General features: G+C 38.4%; 1 long non-coding RNA gene and 1 pseudogene across 17 annotated transcripts; one reads left to right on the top strand and one right to left on the bottom strand.

Annotated features, from left to right (window-relative positions):
* Nucleotides 1-1,110: 1,110 nt before the first annotated feature.
* On the top strand, nt 1,111-8,339 carry LOC126623190 (uncharacterized). 17 transcript variants are annotated; one of them, XR_007623688.1, is made up of 8 exons: nt 1,134-1,466; nt 1,808-1,871; nt 1,981-2,015; nt 3,306-3,405; nt 3,489-3,590; nt 3,739-3,776; nt 4,053-4,183; nt 4,320-4,683. It is a non-coding gene; the product is annotated as an uncharacterized LOC126623190 (long non-coding RNA). The 17 variants fall into 17 exon arrangements; XR_007623687.1 differs by having other exon boundaries at nt 3,296-3,405; XR_007623677.1 differs by adding exons at nt 6,100-6,397; nt 7,269-7,496 and having other exon boundaries at nt 1,177-1,466; nt 1,981-3,590; nt 4,320-4,432.
* On the bottom strand, nt 7,165-19,179 carry LOC126623178 (uncharacterized; annotated as a pseudogene).
* Nucleotides 19,180-22,594: the final 3,415 nt, after the last annotated feature.

Here is a 22,594-nt window from a genome sequence, read left to right as displayed (position 1 = left end):
ATTGTATGTGACTCATTTGCTTCATTTTATAGTCCATATTCTGGCCTTTTTTTCTGTACAATATTCACCATCAAGCTAGCTAGATGGTAAGCTGCACATAGTACATTGCTTAATCAAGAAACAAAGTTAAAGAATAACTGCAAAGTTTTCTAAGAGAATTATATATGCAATTTGCATCAAAGAATTAGATGCATCAAATTCTATAATGTCAAAAGCTGAAAAAAAAGAGTTTTGAAAAGATCTAAAGTTACCATCTGTGTTCTTACCAGCTTTATTGTAAAGTGTGTTAGCATTGATCCTCATCGTTTCTCTTTCTTTTAATTCTTGCTTTTTCTGATGACTCCTATTATTTTTAGGGGCGGATGATATTTTAGCCTTTAGTGTTGGTCACAAGAGATTTTTCAGTGTATCAAGAATATGACTCGATAAACCAAATACAAGAGCATCTCCAACCAATGCTTTAAATTGCCAAGTAGACATGTAATGGTAAAAAATGGTATCTCATTTCATTCCAACCCGTGGATTGAAGGCTTGGTGGGAGGCGTCAAAAGTGCCGCCTCCAAAATGCATATGCCAAATAATAATTATTATTATTATTTCGTTTTTTTCTTTTAACTTTTGGACCAGCCTTGCATTGAATACTTGGTATACGTGTAGATATTTTATATTTCTTTTAATATTTATTATGATTTGAAAAAGTAATCTTAAAATAAAAGTAATATATTAGACACATTGGTTGGCAATTCAATTTTAACATGATGTCAAACTGCCACGTAGATCATCACATTCAAATTTGGTGTTCAATATTTAACGTTTTTTTGGAGATGCTTTAATAATAGAATTGGTTAAAAACTTTAAAAACAATCCTAACAAATTGTATTATAACACTTAATATACTGAATTGTGTTTGTCACGTACTAAAAAATTTCTTGATATTCACAACCTTTTAACCCCCGGCTATAGCTAATTTGATGTAAACCCAAATCGCTTATAGAGCGAAAATACAACTCCTCTATTAAAAGCGTGTGATCCTACATATAATAAAACCCAGTTCCCCCAGCACTGTTTTCATTGTTCATGAACAGTAAAAGTACGGTAATGCCCTCGGGTTTTCTAAGCTTTGCCCTTATGTGTGCAGTCAATTGCCGGTTTTACCCATTGATCCCAAGGGTTCTGTGTCGTTTCTTTCTCTCCTTCCATTCATCTCTTTCACTTTACCTTTCAGTTCTCCATTTTCTGCTTTCCTCAACTGGGTTTTCCTTCGTCGTCGTTGTGCGCTCTGATTTCTCTCAATTTCTTCCTTTTCGTTTCGCGAAATTATCTCCGGCGAGACACGATCTTTGATTTTTGCAATCATTGTTGGCTGTTCTTCTCTGTTTTTGGCTGCCATCCGTACGTTGGATCGATTTCGTCTTTTTCACCGTTTTGTTTCAGCCTGTCTTTTGAGAGAATTTTTACGTATTAAGGTTAGTGATTTCTAAGCTTTTGAGTTTTGCTTTGCAGTTTGATTTCATTTTTGGTTGTCTTGCCCAAATGTTAGAAGCTTTTAATTTTTTTGGGTTCAATTTTAAATGGGTTTTTGGTTTCGGAGTTTTCGTTTGATGACAGAGATGGGGGTTTTTGGGGAAAAACTTTTAATCCGTGAGTGTTTTAGTTAAGTTGTGTTGTGGGTCTTGACAAATGGATTTTTTGTTGAAATTGTTTCTCTTCTCATTTTTGGTTTTTGAATTTTGGATTTTTTTTCTTTTTTTTTTTGCCATCGGGTTTTGCATGTGGGTGTATAATCAGGTTTTCTTTTGAATTTCAGGGGATTCAGGTTTCTATTTTTTTGGAACTTTAGTATGCAGCTTTGGAAGACGTTTATGCTTAAGGTGAGAAACTTTGGTTGCTTGCTTTTCGGTTTTGTTGTAGAATTAAGTTTTTTTTTTGTTTTTTTTTTTAAAGAGTTACATTCGTGGATTTTTGGGTTTTTGTTTTCAGGCTTTAGCGCCGTCGTTTTCCGAAGCCCTCTCAAGGTAAGCAATTTAAATTTCTGGTGGTTTTAGATTTTTGTTTTAAGTTTTATTATATTGGAGTTAAATTCGGTTGCACCTTGGAGTTGGTTTTGTTTAAGTTTATAATGAAGTTGAATTTGGTTGTTTTTTGGGGTTGATTTTGTTTAGTTTTATTTATGCTTTTAACTTAAGGAGTAAATAGGTCCTCATTACAACACCAATGTACCACTTAGATACATATATATATATATATAAGTGAAAGGTCAGACTGATACATTTTGGACAAGTGTATCAGACGTGTACCTCCGATCTGGAGGAGTTTCTCCATTGAAGTGTTTTAATATATGCTCAAAGCATTTAATGTTTCTCTGGGAAAATCATAGAAAAAATTGTTAATCACAATGATGTAGATAGATAAGGAACATCAAGCTTAAACGGGAAATCCAAAAATTTAACTGACTCACAATCTTACTTGGGACAACCAGAGTTTTTCCATCTATACACCTTATATGGTTATAGTAATTCATGGCCTCCTCAGCCGTAGGGAAGAACTGCAGATACATGGAAAAACAAACAAGAAAAAGTTATAGTCATAAGTGCAAAGAAATATAAAGCCAAAAGAAGCACCAACATTTCCACCATACAACCCCAGGTCTTAAGGTGCTGATTATTGATCTTACCTTATGAAATAAGAGAAGGCTACCAATCGTCACTCCTGTCCTTGCCATACCAGCTTTGCAATGAACCACCACAACATTTTCGATGCCCTCCTGTAACCATGAATGAGCACTTCGACAGAAAGATTCTATGAGTTCGATTGGGGGGCAATTATGATCATCAAATGGGAAACTTGCAACCTTAAAACATTCAGAGAAGCCAAATATAGAAGAAGCTGTTATTCAACATGACTGAAAAACAGAATTACAGCCACGAAAAGTTAAACGTTTTAATCTATTTGACTATACTTTCAACTTTCTTCTTTCTCAATATATTAACACATACAAGATAGCCCTCATTAAGTCATCACATCATTCACATAAATATCTTATGATTTCATCAACGGCCATTTTGTTATTTAATCGAGATGTTAAAGTGAAGAACCTTAATAGCTCCATCAATGATACAGAATTCTGTTATTATTATTATTATTTTGCATATAAAAATGTGCCAAGCACCTCACCTAGCAACAATATCATACCTTATTTTTCAATTTACTTATAAGGTTTCACATTTTTGTAAATATCAAGAACAAAAACCTGGAACAGCCTCACAATTTGGTGCACTGACTAGGTAATTGACAGTTGGGTATAGGTATGGGTAGTTAAAAACTATGAGTCATGAAAATTATTGTCAAATGCAAGGACAGAAGGTCGTGTATTTGCAAAGTTGAAGCGGCCCAAGGACTGAGTTGGTATGTTTGAGTAGATTACCTGATCTCCTTAGTTGGGTTTAGGTTTAATGCTCAGTAGTTGTTGTGCTTCTGCTGTTTTTTAGTTGTCGAGGATATGCAGGGAGAGCAAGTAAAAAGATTGTATTCACTGTGTTGACACATTATTGAACAAGAGACCCAAAAGGAAGGACATATTCGATCTCAAGGTCTGTCAGCTTTCACTTCTTAATTTTATTATTGTTAATTTTGTTTGCTCTTTGAAATTTGAATGCATGAGTTTTTTAATTTTTTTGCGATTAGTTTACCTGAGATGGGTTTTGGGTAATCATATGTTATTTTCTGATTTGGTTACAGGATGCGAATCATTGCTTCTTTAGAAAAGATTAAGGAAGGTGAGCAATTTCAGAAAAAAAAAAGCGATTATCATTTTCTAGAGATCATGGCATGCCCTTCCGTTATTTTTTGGTGGTTGTAAAATTATGACCTGACAGGGAAGTGGGTTTTGACAAGATTTTTTATTTTTATTTTAAATTTTACATCTGTAGTGTCATGTTAGCATTATTGCTTACGTATAAATGCGAGTTTGTTTTACATTTATATAATGCCTTTAATTTTAACCTCTGCATTTTCAATGTTCACCTTTAATTACCCTCTGTTTTACATCTCAGTGACGGCACAAAAGCTTCATAGAAAAAGTATCAGCTTTTGACTCAAATTTCAACGGTGCCCCTATCATTTCTCCGAAAATCAAAGCAACCCCAAGCAATTCCGGAATCATTTTTATGTGTCCCAAAATCCAGTATGTATTATCTTCATCTCAAATTTATTCGTCTCACAAACGTTGATATCAAGTTCATAGTTTTTCATTGTTCGAAATTCCACACTACTCAATATTTAATAACACTTTTATTTTCCTCTATTTACCTTTTTATTAGTGATGTTGCAGCAAAGGAAATATCAGACACGACTCTTACTCCAAAGGCTCCAACCAGAAATGTATCAGATTCCCCAATCATTTCTGAAACCATATTTATGGCTGCAAAACAGAGTATGTATACCCTTTCATTGTTCTCTACTTTTTGAATTTTTAACGACCTATTAAACATGATCTCTTTATCCCATTCGCTTAAAACTCAAATAGTTCACTAGATTTCTTTATCATAGTATCTTTCGACCATCTTTTGTATGTAGGTAGGACAATTTCGTAAATCTTTGGTATGTAAATATTATATACATATGCTTCAAGCACTCACTTTTGTATGTAAATAGGATTATCTACCAAATCTTTTGCACGTAAAATAGTATGTACATATAGATCGAGTATTTTTGTATGTACATAGTGCTATACACAAAATTTCATACAGTTTTCAATCCCGCAACATCGTGCGGGCATCTCTTACTAGTCTCCTCTATAGTTCTCTCTAATTACAGAAGAAAGAACTAAAAAGTAGAAACAAAATGATAATAGCATAGAGCTTTTCCAATATTGAGTATAATTCTCTTAACTGGGGTCGACACGTGGATACCCATATAGCTCTCCCCAACTCACACTTTTCGCCATTGTCATCAAACTTCCTTCCTTTGGCTTCAAGAACTTGAGCATGCTCTTGACGCTCTTAGAACCATTTCGTTTTCAGTTTTTGTTTTCCCTTTTTAAAAAACTGAAAGTTGAAATCTTGTTTGATAACTATTTTCAGTTTTCAAAAAATCTAGCAATTTGATAACCATTTTGTATTCAGTTTTTTTTCTTTACTTTTAAAAAAACTGAAATCTTGTTTGATAACCATTTTCAGTTTTCAGCAAAATGAACACTGAATACTACTTTCTTGATTTTTCAAAATTTGGCCTTGAGTTTTTCGTTTTTTGGTTTTCAGTTTTCATTTTTTTTGGAAACTAAAAGTAGTTACAAGAACCAAAACTACTTTCTTGATTTTTCAAAAATGAAAACTACTTTCTTGATTTTTCAAAAAGTGAAAACTGAAAGTAGTTACCAAACAAGAACCAAAACTACTTTCTTGATTTTTCAAAAAAGTGAAAAATGAAAACCCAAAACCCAAAAATAAAAAACGAAATGGTTATCAAATAGTCCCTTAGATATGCAATATTGGTTTCTATCCGCTCCTCGCTCTTTGGGGTGTCTTGCTCTTTAACATTCTTTGATGAGCACGGGCTCAGTGACCACTTTTGGTCTATCAACTATTATCAAATTAATATAGGTGATAAATTTGCCACTTAGTATTACGGTTTAGTGGTATTCATCTTCACTTTTACGTGAGAGGTAAGTTAAATATCATAGTGCGCAACGAACAAGACTACAAAATAATAGGAATATTATTAAACTAACGAGAATGCCGGAACGGCTACAAAACCCTAGAAAGCTACATTGTGACTAACTTGATATTCTACGAGTTACAAAGCATCATATATATAGAGAACTAACATAACCCTAATAAGCAAGAAAACGAAACTCTAATACTAACGGGCTAAGCTCAAATTCAAATAATAAAATAATCCTAAACTCCAACATCGTTCGTCAAACTCACGCCATGAGTTTGCCAACAAGCAGATGCGGATGCAAGCTCCGTTAGGCGGACAAGACAAGACAAGCTTTGTTAGGCGGACACGACAAGCAAGCTCCATTTTTTGTATCTTTTTTTCTTTTTTTTTCCCTTTTTTTTTTGTTTTATGGTGGGCGTGATGGCAGGTTTGATGCAGGTTGATGGGTTCAACAAATATGATCAGGTGGGCTTGGTCGGCATAGCGGCAGATGTGCAGCAGCAGGTTAGGGAGCGAAGCATCTGGAGTCGGGGATGGCGGCAGGTACATTAGTGGTGCAAGACATAGGTGTAGCAGTGGTGTGGTGGATCAGTTAGATCGGCGGGTTGGGATCTAGGTTGTAGGTTCCTTCAGTGCTGGGGTTTTCAGGTATGCGGGATGGATGCAATCGGTTGCTTCGATGCAGGTTTGGGTTCTGGCAGATAACGAACGGCGAACGGCGCGGCGTGCCTCCCAAGTCCCAGGCAAACAGATTCAACTTTTTTCCTTTGTTTTCAAACAACAAAACCCTAATTAAAACAAAACTGATACTGAACAAACAAACAAATCGATATCAACCCCAAAACATATTAATTCTCGAAGGATTTAACCTGCTCTGATACCAAGTTGAATATCAGAGGGCGTAACGAACAAGACTACAAAATAATAGAAATATTATTAAACTAACGAGAATGACGGAACGGCTACAAAACCCTAGAAGGTTACATTGTGACTAAGTTGATATTCTACGAGCTACAAAACATCATATATATAGAGAACTAACGTAACCCTAATAAGCAAGAAAACGAAACCCTAATACTAACGGGCTAAGCCCAAATTCAAATAACAAAATAATCCTAAATGCCAACAGGTATTAGGTTCGATTTTTGCCAAAGGTGAATTTGAACCATATTCTTGCTAGTTATTGTGAGATTCTCTCATCCGTTTAGTGTAGATCGTTTGTTAAAAAAAATATAGGCGATAATTTACAAGCTATATTTCACACCTCTCATTAACACTCTCAGAAAACTTGAACAATGAAATAAAGGGAGTAACAACTATTTGAGAAAACAACACACACTGATTATTGAATAGAGATTACAATTCTAGTTGTTGAATACATTTCAATAAATAAATAAATAAATAATAGCTCCCAAAATCAAAGATATCTGCTACATAGATATTTAAATGGTAAAAAAAATGCTTAGCTAAAAATATAAAAAAAGCTGTGAAGTCAATCGTTCATTATCTCACCAATTTGTAATTATTGGTATTTATTTTGGTTTGGACTTGCAACACACAAATCAACATTCAATAATACCCTTACTGATTGAGGATTTCCTTTACAGGGAAAAACGAAATTATAAACTTCCTAACTTTTTTAAATAGAAATATCAAGGCATAAGAAAATCCCGCATACAAAGGAAGCTGTATGAGCCCAAATACAGACACAGGAAGAAAGGCAGCAACATAAAGGAGAGACCTTGTCAATTCCTCATCGAGATGAATCAAGAGCACAGCTGTAGCGGTGAACACGAGCATGGTCGTCACTAGCGAGAAGAAAAGAAAGGCAAATCCTAAATGCAGCCTGAGCGGAAGAGATTGATGGAAGTTTTTGTACTCAAACGGAGATGTCAAGATCGAGAGAAACGTGACGAGAGAAGACAATGAGCTGATGAGCGAGACAACATCTGTGATGATAAAGGTAGTGAAGAAGGGAGAATGTCGAAGAACAGGAGCACCGCCTGAACTGTAACCCCCGGGAGCAGTGTAGGCGGCTGCAAAGACCACAGTGGCCACTAGAGCTGCCACGGCCGAGCATGACTGAGCAGTGCCTCTTATCCATGTTTGTGCCGACTGAAGAAGCTTTGCATGCTCAGTATTGAAGAGCTCCTCCGCTGTCATACCCATGTTGTTGCGGTGCATCATGTAATGAGGAGGCATTATCTTTCTCACGCGCTACCAACAAATTGGTAAAACTAACTATTAATGTATGAATTAACCATTTCAATTCTTAGTCTAGCATATTTTTGTTTCCAATATGAATAAAAGGAAGGCTCATTATTATTTTTTTTACTTTTAATTTTTTATGGGAAGACTCATTAGATTTTAGGTGGCTGATATTAACTGTCGAATATATTCAATTAATTATTTACAACAAAATTATGTAATTTCCCATAATTTTGATAATTCAAATTAAACTATGTTTACCCAAGATGAATAATAGTTTATTCAAACTGAGAGAATGTTTCTCCAAGTTCGAATTTCTCATTCCGTAGTTTATATGTCGATGAATTTAATGTTAAAATATCACTTGTATAAAAAACCGTGAAAGAGAATATAACTAAGGCCAGAGTCACTCACCACCATCCAACGTAATTCTTCTTGTAATTGCAATGCAGGACCACTTACACTTTGAGTGTCTGGAGAGTAATATGTCATATCTGCAGCTCGATGCAATATGGTATTTCCATCACTGTCAATCCTCGAAGATAACCTCGACGTTATTGATCTGCTTCTCTTCACAAACCTAAATATCTGCAACTGACGGTGCTTAATCGACATATGCAAAATGTTTTGTTGATTGCCGATATCGTGCGCCTCAGCCGCCTGAGGATGTACCTCAAACATCTTTTTCACGAGAGGTAATATTCCGGTGCTAGTTGCTATAAGCAGTGGGGTGTAGTTATAAATAGTATATTTTTTTGTTTCTCTTCCATCACCACCAATAGCAGCACTATCTTTCTGTAAGGACACCAATGAAACTGTCTTGTCTTTCTCTGTTTTCTTACTTTCTACCCACGAATAGTCTTTCTCTACGAGCAGATGAGTGAGCTCCGATAGTGATTTTTCATTTTTTATTTGCTTCACGATCGAAAACACTCGAGGCCATCCTGTGTATGATTGATCATGCATATATAGGATTAAAATTAACAATATAATTAACTTAGTTTTCACCATCATGATGGGCTTAAGTAGTTTACCGAAAAAACAAAGGCTTAAGTGAAAAGAACTTAAAATAATTTTTGAAAGAAGATCTCATTTTTGTATCACATTTGCGTGTCATTCAATGTGACAAGTGGTGTGTACATGTCATGTTAATTAATGAATTTCTCTCATTACATGCATCACTTGCCACATGAGATGATACCCTAATAATTTTTGGTCTTTAGTTTTCATTTTTTGTGTCTTCCTTATCCATTTTCTACATCTCTTCCCATCCTTCCTTCACTATTCTATTTCCCACATTTCTATATAGGTCACATCTATTTCTAATACAATGAACACTAAAAACTCTAAAAATAAATGATTAGTAAAGGGCTAGTAACGCTTTCTAACTAGAGATTCTCCAATGAGTTCCTTGCTAAAATTTAGCGATACAACAACAACAACAACAACAACAAAGCCTTTTCCCACTAAGTGGGGTCGGCTATATGAATCCTAGAACGCCATTGCGCTCGGTTTTGTGTCATGTCCTCCGTTAGATCCAAGTACTCTACGTCTTTTCTTAGAGTCTCTTCCAAAGTTGTCCTAGGTCTTCCTCTACCCCTTCGGCCCTGAACCTCTGTCCCGTAGTCACATCTTCGAACCGGAGCGTCAGTCGGCCTTCTTTGCACATGTTCAAAATCACCGGAGCCGATTTTCTCTCATATTTCCTACAATTTCGGTTACTCCTACTTTACCTCGGATATCCTCATTCCCAATCTTATCCTTTCTCGTGTGCCCACACATCCCACGAAGCATCCTCATCTCCGCTACACCCATTTTGTGTACGTGTTGATGTTTCACCACCCAACATTCTGTGCCATACAACATCGCTAGCCTTATTGCCGTCCTATAAAATTTTCCCTTGAGCTTCAGTGGCCTACGACGGTCACACAACACGCCGGATGCACTCTTTCCATCCAGCTCGTATTCTATGGTTGAGATCTCCATCTAATTCTCCGTTCTCTTGCAAGATAGATCCTAGGTAGCGAAAACGATCGCTTTTTGTGAGCTTCGCTAGATTGCTCCGGTCATTAGTGTGGATAAGTATATAAATGGATAGAGATAGGAAAGCAAACACAAGATGTACGTGGTTCACCCAGATTGGCTACGTCCACGGAATAGAAGAGTTCTCATTAATTGTGAAGGGTTTACACAAGTACATAGGTTCAAGCTCTCATTTAGTGAGTACAAGTGAATGATTTAGTACAAATGCCATTAGGAAATATTGTGGGAGAATGATCTCGTAATCACGAAACTTCTAAGTATCGGAGTGTGGTGTCGTCTTGACTTGCCTTATCTGTCTCATAGGTAGATGTGGCATCTTCTCTGGAAGTACTCTTCCTCCATCCAGGGGTGGTATCTTTAACTGGTGGAGATGCACAAGGTAATGTATCAATTTCACTTGAAGCTTACTTGTAGTTTCAGGCTTGGTCAAGCGCGATACAAACCAGGTAGTAGGAGTCCCCCAAGTCGCCGAGCTAGGGGGTCTGCTGAAAGAGGTGACAAACAAGGTAAGCAATCAGAGCTCCGACTGATTGTTCACCTTCTCCCCATCTTGCAGCAGCATGAAGGATAAAGAGAAGAAAAATGAGAAGAGATGATATGAGATACTTTTGCTTTTGAAGAAGTAACTTTCCACAGGCTTATTCTTGAACTGAGCTGGAGGGTTTTCTGGTTTCCTCCAGAGTATAAGGCCGACTGAAGAATTTGAGGGTCAAAACAAGTCCATCAAATCTAGAGTACGTTCCACCCTGCTGATATGGGATACTTTTGCTTTTGACAGAGTAATGAATGTATCGGCACGTGTGCTGTTACGCTTGTCTCCACATGCTTCCTTGTATCCTTCGCACTTGCCCTATCTGTTCCTCAAGCAGATGCGGAATCTTCCCTGGAAACATAAGATGTTGAAGATGAGTACTCGAGAGCAATGCCAGGTAAGTAATCAGGTAAGGGGTTCCAGGCAGTCAGTTCCTGGCTGGAAGCTTGATTCCAAGTGCTGACTGATTGCTCTCTTTCTCCTTGTCTTGCAGGTAAAAACAAGGCCAAAAGAAAAGACAGGGAAAAAGCATGATATGGGATACTCTTGCTTTTAACCCTGATGATATGAGATATTCTTGCTCTAGTATAGCTTGTTTGCAGAGGTATTATCGGGGGGAAAGAAAGCTGAATATTTCGAAAGGCTTCGTTGGGAGTGCCCTCTCAGATATGATGAAGGGTTGAGCATTTTTGCAGGTCTGCCTGTCCGTTGGGGATGGAGGTCGACATATATAGGAGTCTCCCTAACAACAAGTAGTAATGCTATTCCTTTACCCTGCTTGGTCATAGCACGGTAGTGGGAGCTGCCAGTTTCACATGTTTTAACTCTGTCAGAGCACTTTGAAAAAGTGGTCTGTGGTATCTGGCTCTCGAGATTCGGAGAACGATGCCTCTTCGATTTTTGAGAAAGCAATCATGCTGGGGGTATGACTCTCGAGATTCGGAGAGCAGTGTCTCTTCGATTTTTGAGGAAGTAATCATGTTGGGAGTCTGGCTCTCGAGATTCGGAGGGCGGTGCCTCTTCGATTTTGGAGCAAGCAATCTTGTTGGGAGTGTTGTCTCGAATGTGAGTAAAGGTTGGGCATGTTTGCTAGTCTACCTTGCCACGAAGCACAAAGGTTGACACACAGGGACTTTCCAATTATCCAGCAATGGTACTGTTCCTTTACCCTCTCTTCGATTTTGAGAAAGTAGTCATGTTGGGAGTCTGGCTCTCGAGATTCGGAGGACGGTGCCTCTTCGATTTTGAAGCAAGCAATCTTATTGGGAGTGTTTTCTCGAATGTGAGTAAAGGTTGGGCATGTTTGCTAGTCTACCTTGCCACGAAGCACAGAGGTTGACACACAGGGACTTTCCAATTATCCAGCAGTGGTACTGTTCCTTTACAGTTGTGGGTAATAATATGGTAGCTAGACCTTCAAAATTTATGTGTCTAAACTTTTGTTAGTGCTGTTTCTTTGCTATTCTTTTACCTTTCTTGGTCAGAGCGATGTAGTGGGAGCTGCAAGCTTCACGTGCTCAACTTTGGCAGAGAACTTTGGCAAAGTTATTTGTGGTACCCATGAGCTATTGTTGCGTGTGGGAAGTGGGTGATTGAACAGTAAGATTCATGTGCTTTCTACTTCACCAGAAGTCTTCGACAGAATGCCCATAATTTCTGCAAAGCTGAGTGTGCGTGTGACAGGTGCTGACAAGGCTAGAAAAGTAGGTGCCTCTTCGATTTCTGAGATCGGCCCTCGTGGTCTCTGAGCAGCCCATCTTTTGAGAAAGCGAGCGCCTCTTCGATTGATTCGGAGAACGATGCCTCATCGATTTTTGAGAAAGCAATCATGCTGGGGGTCTGGCTCTCGAGATTCGGGGAGCAGTGTCTCTTCGATTTTTGAGAAAGTAATCATGTTGGGAGTCTGGCTCTCGAGATTCGGAGGGCGGTGCCTCTTCGATTTTGGAGCAAGCAATCTTGTTGGGAGTGTTTTCTCGAATGTGAGTAAAGGTTTGGCATGTTTGCTAGTCTACCTTGCCACGAAGCACAGAGGTTGACACACAGGGACTTTCCAATTATCCAGCAATGGTACTGTTCCTTTACCCTCTCTTCGATTTTTAAGAAAGTAGTCATGTTGGGAGTCTGGCTCTCGAGATTCGGAGGACGGTGCCTCTTCGATTTTGGAGCAAGCAATCTTATTGGGAGTGTTTTCTCAAATGTGAGTAAAGGTTGGGCATGTTTGCTAGTCTACCTTGCCACGAAGCACAGAGGTTGACACACAGGGACTTTCCAATTATCCAGCAGTGGTACTGTTCCTTTACCCTTGTGGGTAATAATATGGTAGCTAGACCTTCAAAATTTATGGGTCTAAACTTTGTTAGTGCTGTTTCTTTGCTATTCTTTTACCCTTCTTGGTCAGAGCGATGTAGTGGGAGCTGCAAGCTTCACGTGCTCAACTTTGGCAGAGAACTTTGGCAAAGTTATCTGTGGTACCCATGAGCTATTGTTGCGTGTGAGAAGTGGGTGATTGAACAGTAAGATTCATGTGTTTTCTACTTCCCCAGAAGTCTTTGACAGAATGCCCATAATTTCCGCAAAACTGAGTGTGCGTGTGACAGGTGCTGACAAGGCTGGAAAAGGCTGGAAAAGTAGGTGCCTCTTCGATTTCTGAGATCGGCCCTCGTGGTCTCTGGGGAGCCCAGCTTTTGAGAAAGCGAGCGCCTCTTCGATTTTTGAGATCGGCCTTCGTGGTCTTTGAGCAGCCCAACTTTTGAGAAAGCAAACGCCTCTTCGATTTCTGAGATCAACCCTCGTGATCTCTAAGCTGCCCAGCTTTTGAGAAAGCAAACGCCTCTTCGATTTCTGAGCAGGCGCCTCTTCGATTTCTGAAGCTTCGTCGAGTGCAGATTTTTATAGGGGCTGGCATTAAGTTCCAAAGCACACTTGAATCTCCACCAGTAGAAGCTTCATTCTTGCACTTCTAAGATCTTGATTTGTCCGACCTCTTCTCTCTTCAACACCTTTGAAAATGTCTGGCCCCTCCGACCGTCGTTTTGACTTGAACCTTGTTGAAGAGGCAGCCCCGCCTTCTCCAGACAACATATGGCGCCCATCCTTCGTCTCCCCTACTGGTCCTCTTACCGTTGGGGATTCCGTGATGAAGAATGATATGACCGCTGCGGTGGTGGCCAGGAACCTTCTCACTCCCAAAGATAACAGACTACTTTCCAAACGGTCTGATGAGTTAGCTGTTAAGGATTCGCTGGCTCTCAGTGTTCAGTGTGCAGGTTCTGTGTCTAATATGGCCCAACGCCTATTTGCTCGAACCCGCCAAGTTGAATCATTGGCGGCTGAAGTGATGAGTCTCAAACAGGAGATTAGAGGGCTCAAGCATGAGAATAAACAGTTGCACCGGCTCGCACATGACTATGCTACAAACATGAAGAGGAAGCTTGACCAGATGAAGGAAACTGATGGTCAGGTTTTACTTGATCATCAGAGATTTGTGGGTTTGTTCCAAAGGCCTTTATTGCCTTCGTCTTCTGGGGCTGTACCGCGTAATGAAGCTCCAAATGATCAACCTCTGATGCCTCCTCCTTCTAGGGTTCTGTCCAGTACTGAGGCTCCAAATGATCCCCCTCCGGTGCCTTCTCTTTCTGGGGCTCTACCGACTGCTGAGACTTCTCCTAAGCAACCTTTGTGAAGGCTCCCTCTTGTGTGCTTATTTTGACTCATGTATATGTACATATTTGTAGCTTATCGGGGATATCAATAAATAAGCTTTCCTTCATTTCAACGTATTGTGTTAAATACACCAAAGCCTTCTTCGCTAAGTTCTTTGAATTTTCTTTTGTTAAAGCTTGTATGTTGAAGCTTTCTGAGTGGAGCATGTAGGTTGGGGTAGTGTTCCCTTAATTTCCCGAGTGAGGAAAACTTCTCGGTTGGAGACTTGGAAAATCCAAGTCACTGAGTGGGATCGGCTATATAAATCTTAGAACGCCATTGTGCTCGATCCTGTGTCATGTCCTTCGTTAGATCTAAGTACTCTAAGTCTTTTCTTAGAGTCTCTTCCAAAGTTTTCCTAGGTCTTCCTCTACCCCTTCGGCCCTGAACCTCTGTCCCATAGTCGCATCTTCTAATCGGAACGTCAGTAGGCCTTCTTTGCACATGTCCAAACCACCGTAACCGATTTTCTCTCATCTTTCCTTCAATTTCGGCTACTCCTACTTTACCCCGGATATCCTCATTCCTAATCTTATCATTTCTCGTGTGCCCACACATCCAACGAAGCATCCTCATCTCCGCTACACTCATTTTGTGTACGTGTTGATGTTTCACCGCCCAACATTCTGTGCCATACAGCATCGCCGGCCTTATTGCCGTCCTATAAAATTTTCCCTTGAGCTTCAGTGGCATACGGCGGTCACACAACACGCCGGATGCACTCTTCCACTTCATCCATCCAGCTTGTATTCTATGGTTGAGATCTCCATCTAATTCTCCGTTCTTTTGCAAGATAGATCCTAGGTAACGAAAACGGTCGCTCTTTGGTATTTCTTGATCTCCGATCCTCACCCCTAACTCGTTTTGGCCTCCATTTGCACTGAACTTGCACTCCATATATTCTGTCTTTGATCGGCTTAGGCGAAGACCTTTAGATTCCAACACTTCTCTCCAAAGGTTAAGCTTTGCATTTACCCCTTCCTGAGTTTCATCTATCAACACTATATCGTCTGCGAAAAGCATACACCAAGGAATATCATCTTGAATATGTCGTGTTAACTCATCCATTACCAACGCAAAAAGGTAAGGACTTAAGGATGAGCCTTGATGTAATCCTACAGTTATGGGAAAGCTTTCGGTTTGTCCTTCATGAGTTCTTACGGCAGTCTTTGCTCCTTCATACATATCCTTTATAGCTTGGATATATGCTACTCGTACTCCTTTCTTCTCTAAAATCCTCCAAAGAATGTCTCTTGGGACCCTATCATACGCTTTTTCCAAATCTATAAAGACCATGTGTAAATCCTTTTTCCCATCTCTATATCTTTCCATCAATCTTCGTAAGAGATAGATTGCCTCCATGGTTGAGCGCCCTGGCATGAACCCAAATTGGTTGTCCGAAACCCGTGTCTCTTGCCTCAATCTATGCTCAATGACTCTCTCCCAGAGCTTCATTGTATGACTCATTAGCTTAATACCCCTATAGTTCATGCAATTTTGTACGTCGCCCTTATTCTTGTAGATAGGCACCAAAGTGCTCATTCGCCACTCATTTGGCATCTTCTTCGTTTTCAAAATCCTATTGAAAAGGTCAGTGAGCCATGTTATACCTGTCTCTCCCAAAAGTTTCCACACTTCGATTGGTATATCGTCTGGGCCTATTGCTTTTTTATGCTTCATCTTCTTCAAAGCTACAACCACTTCTTCCTTCCGGATTCGACGATAAAAAGAGTAGTTTCTACACTCTTCTGAGTTACTCAACTCCCCTAAAGAAGCACTCATTTCATGTCCTTCATTGAAAAGATTATGAAAATAACCTCTCCATCTGTCTTTAACCGCGTTCTCTGTAGCAAGAACATTTCCATCCTCATCCTTGATGCACCTCACTTGGTTTAGGTCCCTTGTCTTCTTTTCCCTTGCTCTAGATAGTTTATAGATATCCAACTCTCCTTCTTTGGTATCTAGTCGTTCCTCTAGTAGCTCTTAAATCTGGGAAGGGAAAAAGAAGCTCCTAATGACTCTAGCATTAATTACTACTATGTTTAAATTAGTTTATAATCAAAATAGGGAGTATGATTGGAGAGGTATGAACACATATGAACATGTTCTATTAGAATATGAGCATAAGTGTAGGTGTATACTGGTCAGTCATTTTAGTTTAAATTAGTTTAGAAAAGACTTATTGGAATTGACTGTCCTAGTTAATAAAGGATTAAAACTAGGAATTGATCCTAAATTACTCACTTGTATCAAAAAATGGGAGGCAATCTTGGTTTAGGAGAATTGCAGGGATATATTATTTGTCAATATAAATAGTAGTAACTGCTCTCAAAGAAAAATACCCTCATTATATTGGACCAAAGACATTGTTTGATTGAGTAGTGTGTATCTAGCAGAGAGAAGAAACTTACTATTGAAGTCGACTATAACTTTATCTTCTTTGATTTGTAAAGGTCAGATTTATTCTTACATGTTCATCATTTAGTCCATATAATTAAGAATTGAACAAAGCATACAATTCATAGGAGCAAAACAACAAAAGACAATAATATATTACGTTCGATTTATTATATTCGAGGTTTGAGATTTATTTACTTGAGAGCGTCTTCGACAAGCAAGCTGTGGGAAGCTGTGGAATCCATCTGCTCTCTATATCACCGTCCCCATCAACATTATCATCTTCAGAGATGCCTGAATAATATATGTAATTAAGATAGAAAGGGAAGCAGAAATATGATCTCATCCTAAATTTTATTCTTGCACTCCATTAGCAGGAGTAAAACAACTGTTTTTACTAGAGTACAGGTAATTAGTATAGTAAAGTGTTGTGAAATTGTTTAATCCGAATATCATGTACACATCATTACATAGTAGCTGCTAGATTAAAGTCGTATGTTATATATGCATGTGGAATGAAGCTACGGAGAACATAAAAAGAGATTAGAGAGAAATGGAGTTTTTATTTTTTTATTTTTTTTTTCATGTTTTTAATTATTGTTATTTACTATACACATTATTGTATTTAATGTAAGCGGGGGACATAATTGGGAGTTTATTTCGATGTGGTATACAATTCCTCTTCTCTTAAATAATAGTATAGACACGTACATTTATGAATAAGCATCTTCCATAAGCTTTTGCGATAGCAAACTTGGAAGGCAGATGGCATCTGGGCTAGCAATTGAAGGCTTGTGAAACCATTGTCTTCCCTTCTTTTTGCAAGACATGGGTACTTTTTCAGTAACCAAACAGCAGTTTCTGCATTATATATGAAAAGTGGAAACAGAACAGAAGAAAGAATGTTAATCAAACAACTAAAAGACTTATTATCGCAATTTAGCTGATTTTTACGAAAGTAAATATTATGATAGCTTCTTGCCACACATCTACCCGTGTGTCAATTGGTTATTTAATATTTTATTCTTTTATTAAAAATTGTATTTACATGTTTTTTCAATAAAAATAAAAATAAATACGTCAAAAACAACCCTCCTGTGCGTGAGGTAATTTCATTTTGGATTTTGCAGTTTTCTTAGGCCTTCGACAGTGGGCCGGAAAAAGTGAGTGTCATACCACTATATTGGATTCATATAGAATCATAGTCTTACAATGGATGAGAAAATTTGAGTGTGAGAATAATATATTGAACTCAGACTAGTGTGGCTGTAATGTTATAGGTATCAAACTCAGGTTGCCTTATTACTAATTAAATTACATTCTTTGAAAATTTAAAGGGAAGATGGGCATTTTTCAAAAGTACAAAAAAATGACACACTTGCGCAAACTCAAAATAACATACGCCTTGGAGGAGCCCCCCCCAATATAAACAAGCCCAACTATATATATTAATTATTGTCTAACTTCGATGAATAATGCTATTTTGAATGTTGAGAGAGAGAGAGAGAGACCAAAATGTTGGTTAATGACAGCGATATGAAGAACGGACATGCGATCAACGTATCTGGTTAAGTGGTGCTCTATATTTACATCTTGTATGTTGAAAAAGTCGACCAACTTTGTGTGACCGTAAGAAGCTGCTCTGTAGAACGGCGTTTCTCCTAACTTGTTCTCAATCTCTACAATACGTCTAGAGCTAGCATCAACATCCGGCTCATACTCATTGTCTTGGTCAGCATCCCGTCTAGCAATTAGCTCTCTCCTAGTGTGGTTATCGTGACTTACCAACAGCATTGCGGCTTTCAGGTTTCCCGACGCCGCCACCTCGTGGAGGATGGTGTTCCCGTGGCTATTCTCCAGCACCAAGGCATTCCGTAAATTTCGAGGGTCGTCGTTGGTCGCAGTCGTCACAAGTGAAATCAAGAATTCAAGCACGTCGCTCCGCCCGGCAAAGGCTACGACGTGAAGTACAGTGTCATCGTTCGTTGTCAATGGACTGAGTACCTCTTCCCATTTTCCCTTATAGTATTGTTTCAGGCGTTCCCAGTTGTCGTACATGGCCCATTGATATGGCCTTTTTGTTCGACTCAGTGCCTCTCCCTCTCTTTCTATTTTCTCATCATTTTCTCTCTGTTTCTTCAACCTCTCCATCTCTCTCTCTTCCATCTCTCTCTCTTTCATCTCTCTCTTTCTCTCTCTCTCTCTCTCGTACAGTTTACAAAGTGATAGTACTGCATGTGACTCATTTGCTTCATTGATAGTCCATATTCTGGCCTTTTTTCTGTACAATCTTCACCATCAGGCTAGCTAGATGGTAAGCTGCACATAGGTACGTTGCTTAATCAAGTAACAAAGTTAAAGAACAACTGCAAAGTACAATTATTAAATATGCAATTTTCTTCAAAGAATTAGATGCTTTCAAACTATATAATTTCAGACGTTGCTTAATCAAGAAACAAAGTTAAAGAACAACTGCAAAGTTCTCTACGATTATTAAATATGCAATTTTCATCAAAGAATTAGATGCTTTCAAACTATATAATGCCAAAAGCTGAAAAATGAGAGTTTTGAAAAGATTCAAAGTTACCAGCTGTTTCTTCCCAGCCTTATGGTAAAGTGTGTTAGCATTGATCCTCATGGTTTCGGTTTTGAAGGCTGGTATCGCAGAGAAAGAAGATAAGTAATTATGATTCAAACCCAAAAAGAAGATTAGAAGTGAAGAAAAGTAAGAAAAAAACATAGCTAGCTTTGTTTTGTTTCCTTGAGAAGTTGAAAGGTGACAAAAATCTTCGCTTGCTTCGTTTCTTTTTCTTTTAGTTCTTGCTTTTTTTAGCAGGTTGACAAAAAAATTTAACTAAATTTGCAAACTAAATAATGTGTTACTAATAGGAAATAAGCATGGTAATCAAAACTTAAGTAATAATCCAATCATCACCATCTACATCATTTGGTTTACAAAATTTGGTTTAGAAATTTGGTCTCCCTAGCATTACCCCTATTTTTTAGGGGAGGATGATATTCTAGCGTTTAGTGTTAGCTACGAGAGACTTTTCAGTGTGTCCGAGTCTAAGGTTGCGGGAGGAAATCTTAATTGAGTGAAAAAGTAATTAATCAAGGTTAATTTTGTTGACGTTTTGTATATTCCTGGGATTCTTAATTTAGCATGATTTCATGTAAATTAGTTCTTTCCTTATTGATATGATTGTATCATCTTATGAATTCCTCCTTGAGAGATGAATAGACATATAATACACAATTCCAAAAGCATTCTCTTCTTGGCACAAAGCCATGTCGTAAAAATAGGAAAAAACTTAGCTGTGCGCGATAGCATTGCCGCAGCTCAGCTATGTTTGGTGCGCCGTTGACCAGCAAGCGACTATCGTCGTTGCTGACTATAGATTAGCAAGCGACTGTTGTCATTGCAACTCCTCTCTGAATTCGAAACGAACAGCGAGCGACCTGTGTCGTTGCTGCCCAGATTTCTTTGAAATCAGTTTCAATCAGAAACCATAACCTAATCATCAGTTTGCCGTTGAGTCTGCTGCCCACTAGCGCACCGGTGCACACACACCAAACCTGAACCACTGACCCTCTGTTGACATCACCATTGTAATCACATGGCTGCCTAGAACAACCGCCTGCACCGCCTACATCCCGTCGCAGATCGTCTTTGACCCCGACCCGACTGCATCCAACTGCTGCAACCCAGTCGACCAGACCTGTTGCCTCACATCGTCACAATCCGACCAGTCGTTGTAGCAGACCACGAACGCATCGCCGCCATTGCGCCGGAAAACGTGACCCACTGATCCATTCTTGCACACGTTCTCACAGAAAAAATAAAAAATAAAAAAAAGAAAGAGGAAGAAAGAAAAAGGAAAAAAAGGATAAAGATAAAGAAAAAGAAAAAGAAATTATTTGAATTTTTTTTTTGGCCCCGTGTAGGCTGACTTGCTTGGACTTGGTTTGATTGTAAATTTGGGCCTTATCCATCACTCTCTCGCGTTGCACTCAACTTACTTAGCTCAATGACATTAGAGGCTCATGTCCATCCAAATCAATCTAACTTAACAAGACAGGAGAGTATGACCAAATGTAAGGCTTTACAAGTTTGTACATCTGTTACGAATAATACGTGGATAATTGAATTCGATGCTACTGAACATATGACTTGTGATTCTAGATAAGTACAAGCCTTAAAACTGTCCACCAAAACTTTCGTGAGTGTTGCCAACGGTAATGTTGCCTCCATTATTGGGGAAGACACTGTCTCCCTTTCTGATACCGTACTTGTTGTTCCTTCCCTAGATTATAATTTGTTATCTATTGCTCAAATAATTGTCGCCCAACATTGTCTTGTGATTTTTTGGCCTTCTTTTTATGTTTTCAAGGACATTCAGACTCGCAAGAAGATTGGTTATGGTGTTAGAAAGGGGAGGCTTTACTACTTGGTTATGATATGTCTAGCTTTAAATTTTGTGTTTGTGAACTGTCTAAGAGTCATCGTACTTCATTTCCGTCAAGTTTGAATAAAAGTTTGACAAATAACTTTGTAGGAATATATATGCAAGGATCTTTTGGCAATTCATCATCATCTGGTACATCTCAAGAATCATCTAGCAATTATGAAGGTATGATTTTCCCTACAGGAGGGACAATCATAGGGGTACCAAATGGTTCTCTACTTTTAGTATGCCATTTCCACAACAAAGTCTTTATGTGCCTTCTTCTAGCTCCTATCCTGCAGGTCCATATCCTTCTATTCCATCACCATAACGATTTCCACAACAGTTTCCTCCATATATGGGAAATCAATATGGTACTCTAGAGTCTCCATACTCAGGTTTGTCTTAACTTCAACAGGAGCAATTTCCTAATCTTTCAAATAGCTATGGCTTTGTGGGACAAAATGGTGTTCTAAGGCAATTTTCTAGTTCTAATGGTAACTACAGGAACTCAAATGGGAATGGGAATTACAAAGGCTCAAATGAAAATGGAAATTACAGGAATTCAAATGGTTCTAATGGCGAAGGTCAATCTTTTGGTGGTAAGCAGAATGGTTGTTCATGGAAATCATGGTATGGGAGTATTGAGACTAGATCACAAATTGTACTAGAATGTCAGATTTGTTCTAAACGAGGTCATACTACCCCTAATTGTTGGGAAAGGTCAACTAATCCTAGTTCTATGGGAAACATTGTGAAATGTTAGATTTGTGGAAAGAAATGGAATAGTGTTGTGCACCTCTTTTATTACTTTAACTACAATGCAAGCTCAAGCTTCACATCCATTTCTTCCCAATGATTCATAGATAGTTGATACAGAGGCATCACATCATATGACAGCTGATATAAACTCTCTGCAACAAGTAACATCATATGAAGGCAGTGACAAAATTACAATTGGTAATGGGGAAGATCTTCCAATAAAACATATTGGTTCTGCAAAATTGGAAATGTTACCACTCTTTAATTCTGAGAAGTGTTTTACATGTTCCAACCATAACTGTTAGTTTGTTATCTGTGAAACAGTTATGCAAAGATCTACAGGTTTATTTGTGATGATTAACTTCTATGTGCATGAAAATGCAACTAAGGTTGTAATCTACCAAGGAATGAGCATTGATGGAGAGTTGTTTCGAATTCTAGTGGAGTTGCTTTCAAAATGAGTAGTAAAGGCAACGCAAGATTCTGTGGCTTTGCTTGGACAGAGAGTGAAATTTACAGTTTGGCATCAAAGATTTGGATATCCCAGCAATGAAGTGTTATCTGCAATGATGAAGTAATCTAATATAGTTAGTTCATTTGATGATAAGCAATATCTATGTTCTTTTTGTATTTCTGGCAAGATGTCTAGGTTACCCTTCACATATATGAAAGAAACTTCTATTTTTCCCTTTCAAAAAGTGCATTCAGATCTTTGTGGTCCTTCACCAACTAGATCCATAGAAGGATACAAGTACTATGTGAATTTTGTTGATGAATTCACTAGATATGTATGGATATTCCCATTGATAACAAAATAGAAGTCTTTGCAGTTTTTCAGAAGTTC

Source organism: Malus sylvestris, chromosome 5 (assembly GCF_916048215.2).
Source record: "Malus sylvestris chromosome 5, drMalSylv7.2, whole genome shotgun sequence".
NCBI lineage: Eukaryota > Viridiplantae > Streptophyta > Magnoliopsida > Rosales > Rosaceae > Malus > Malus sylvestris.
This window is presented reverse-complemented; position numbering and strand designations above follow the sequence as displayed.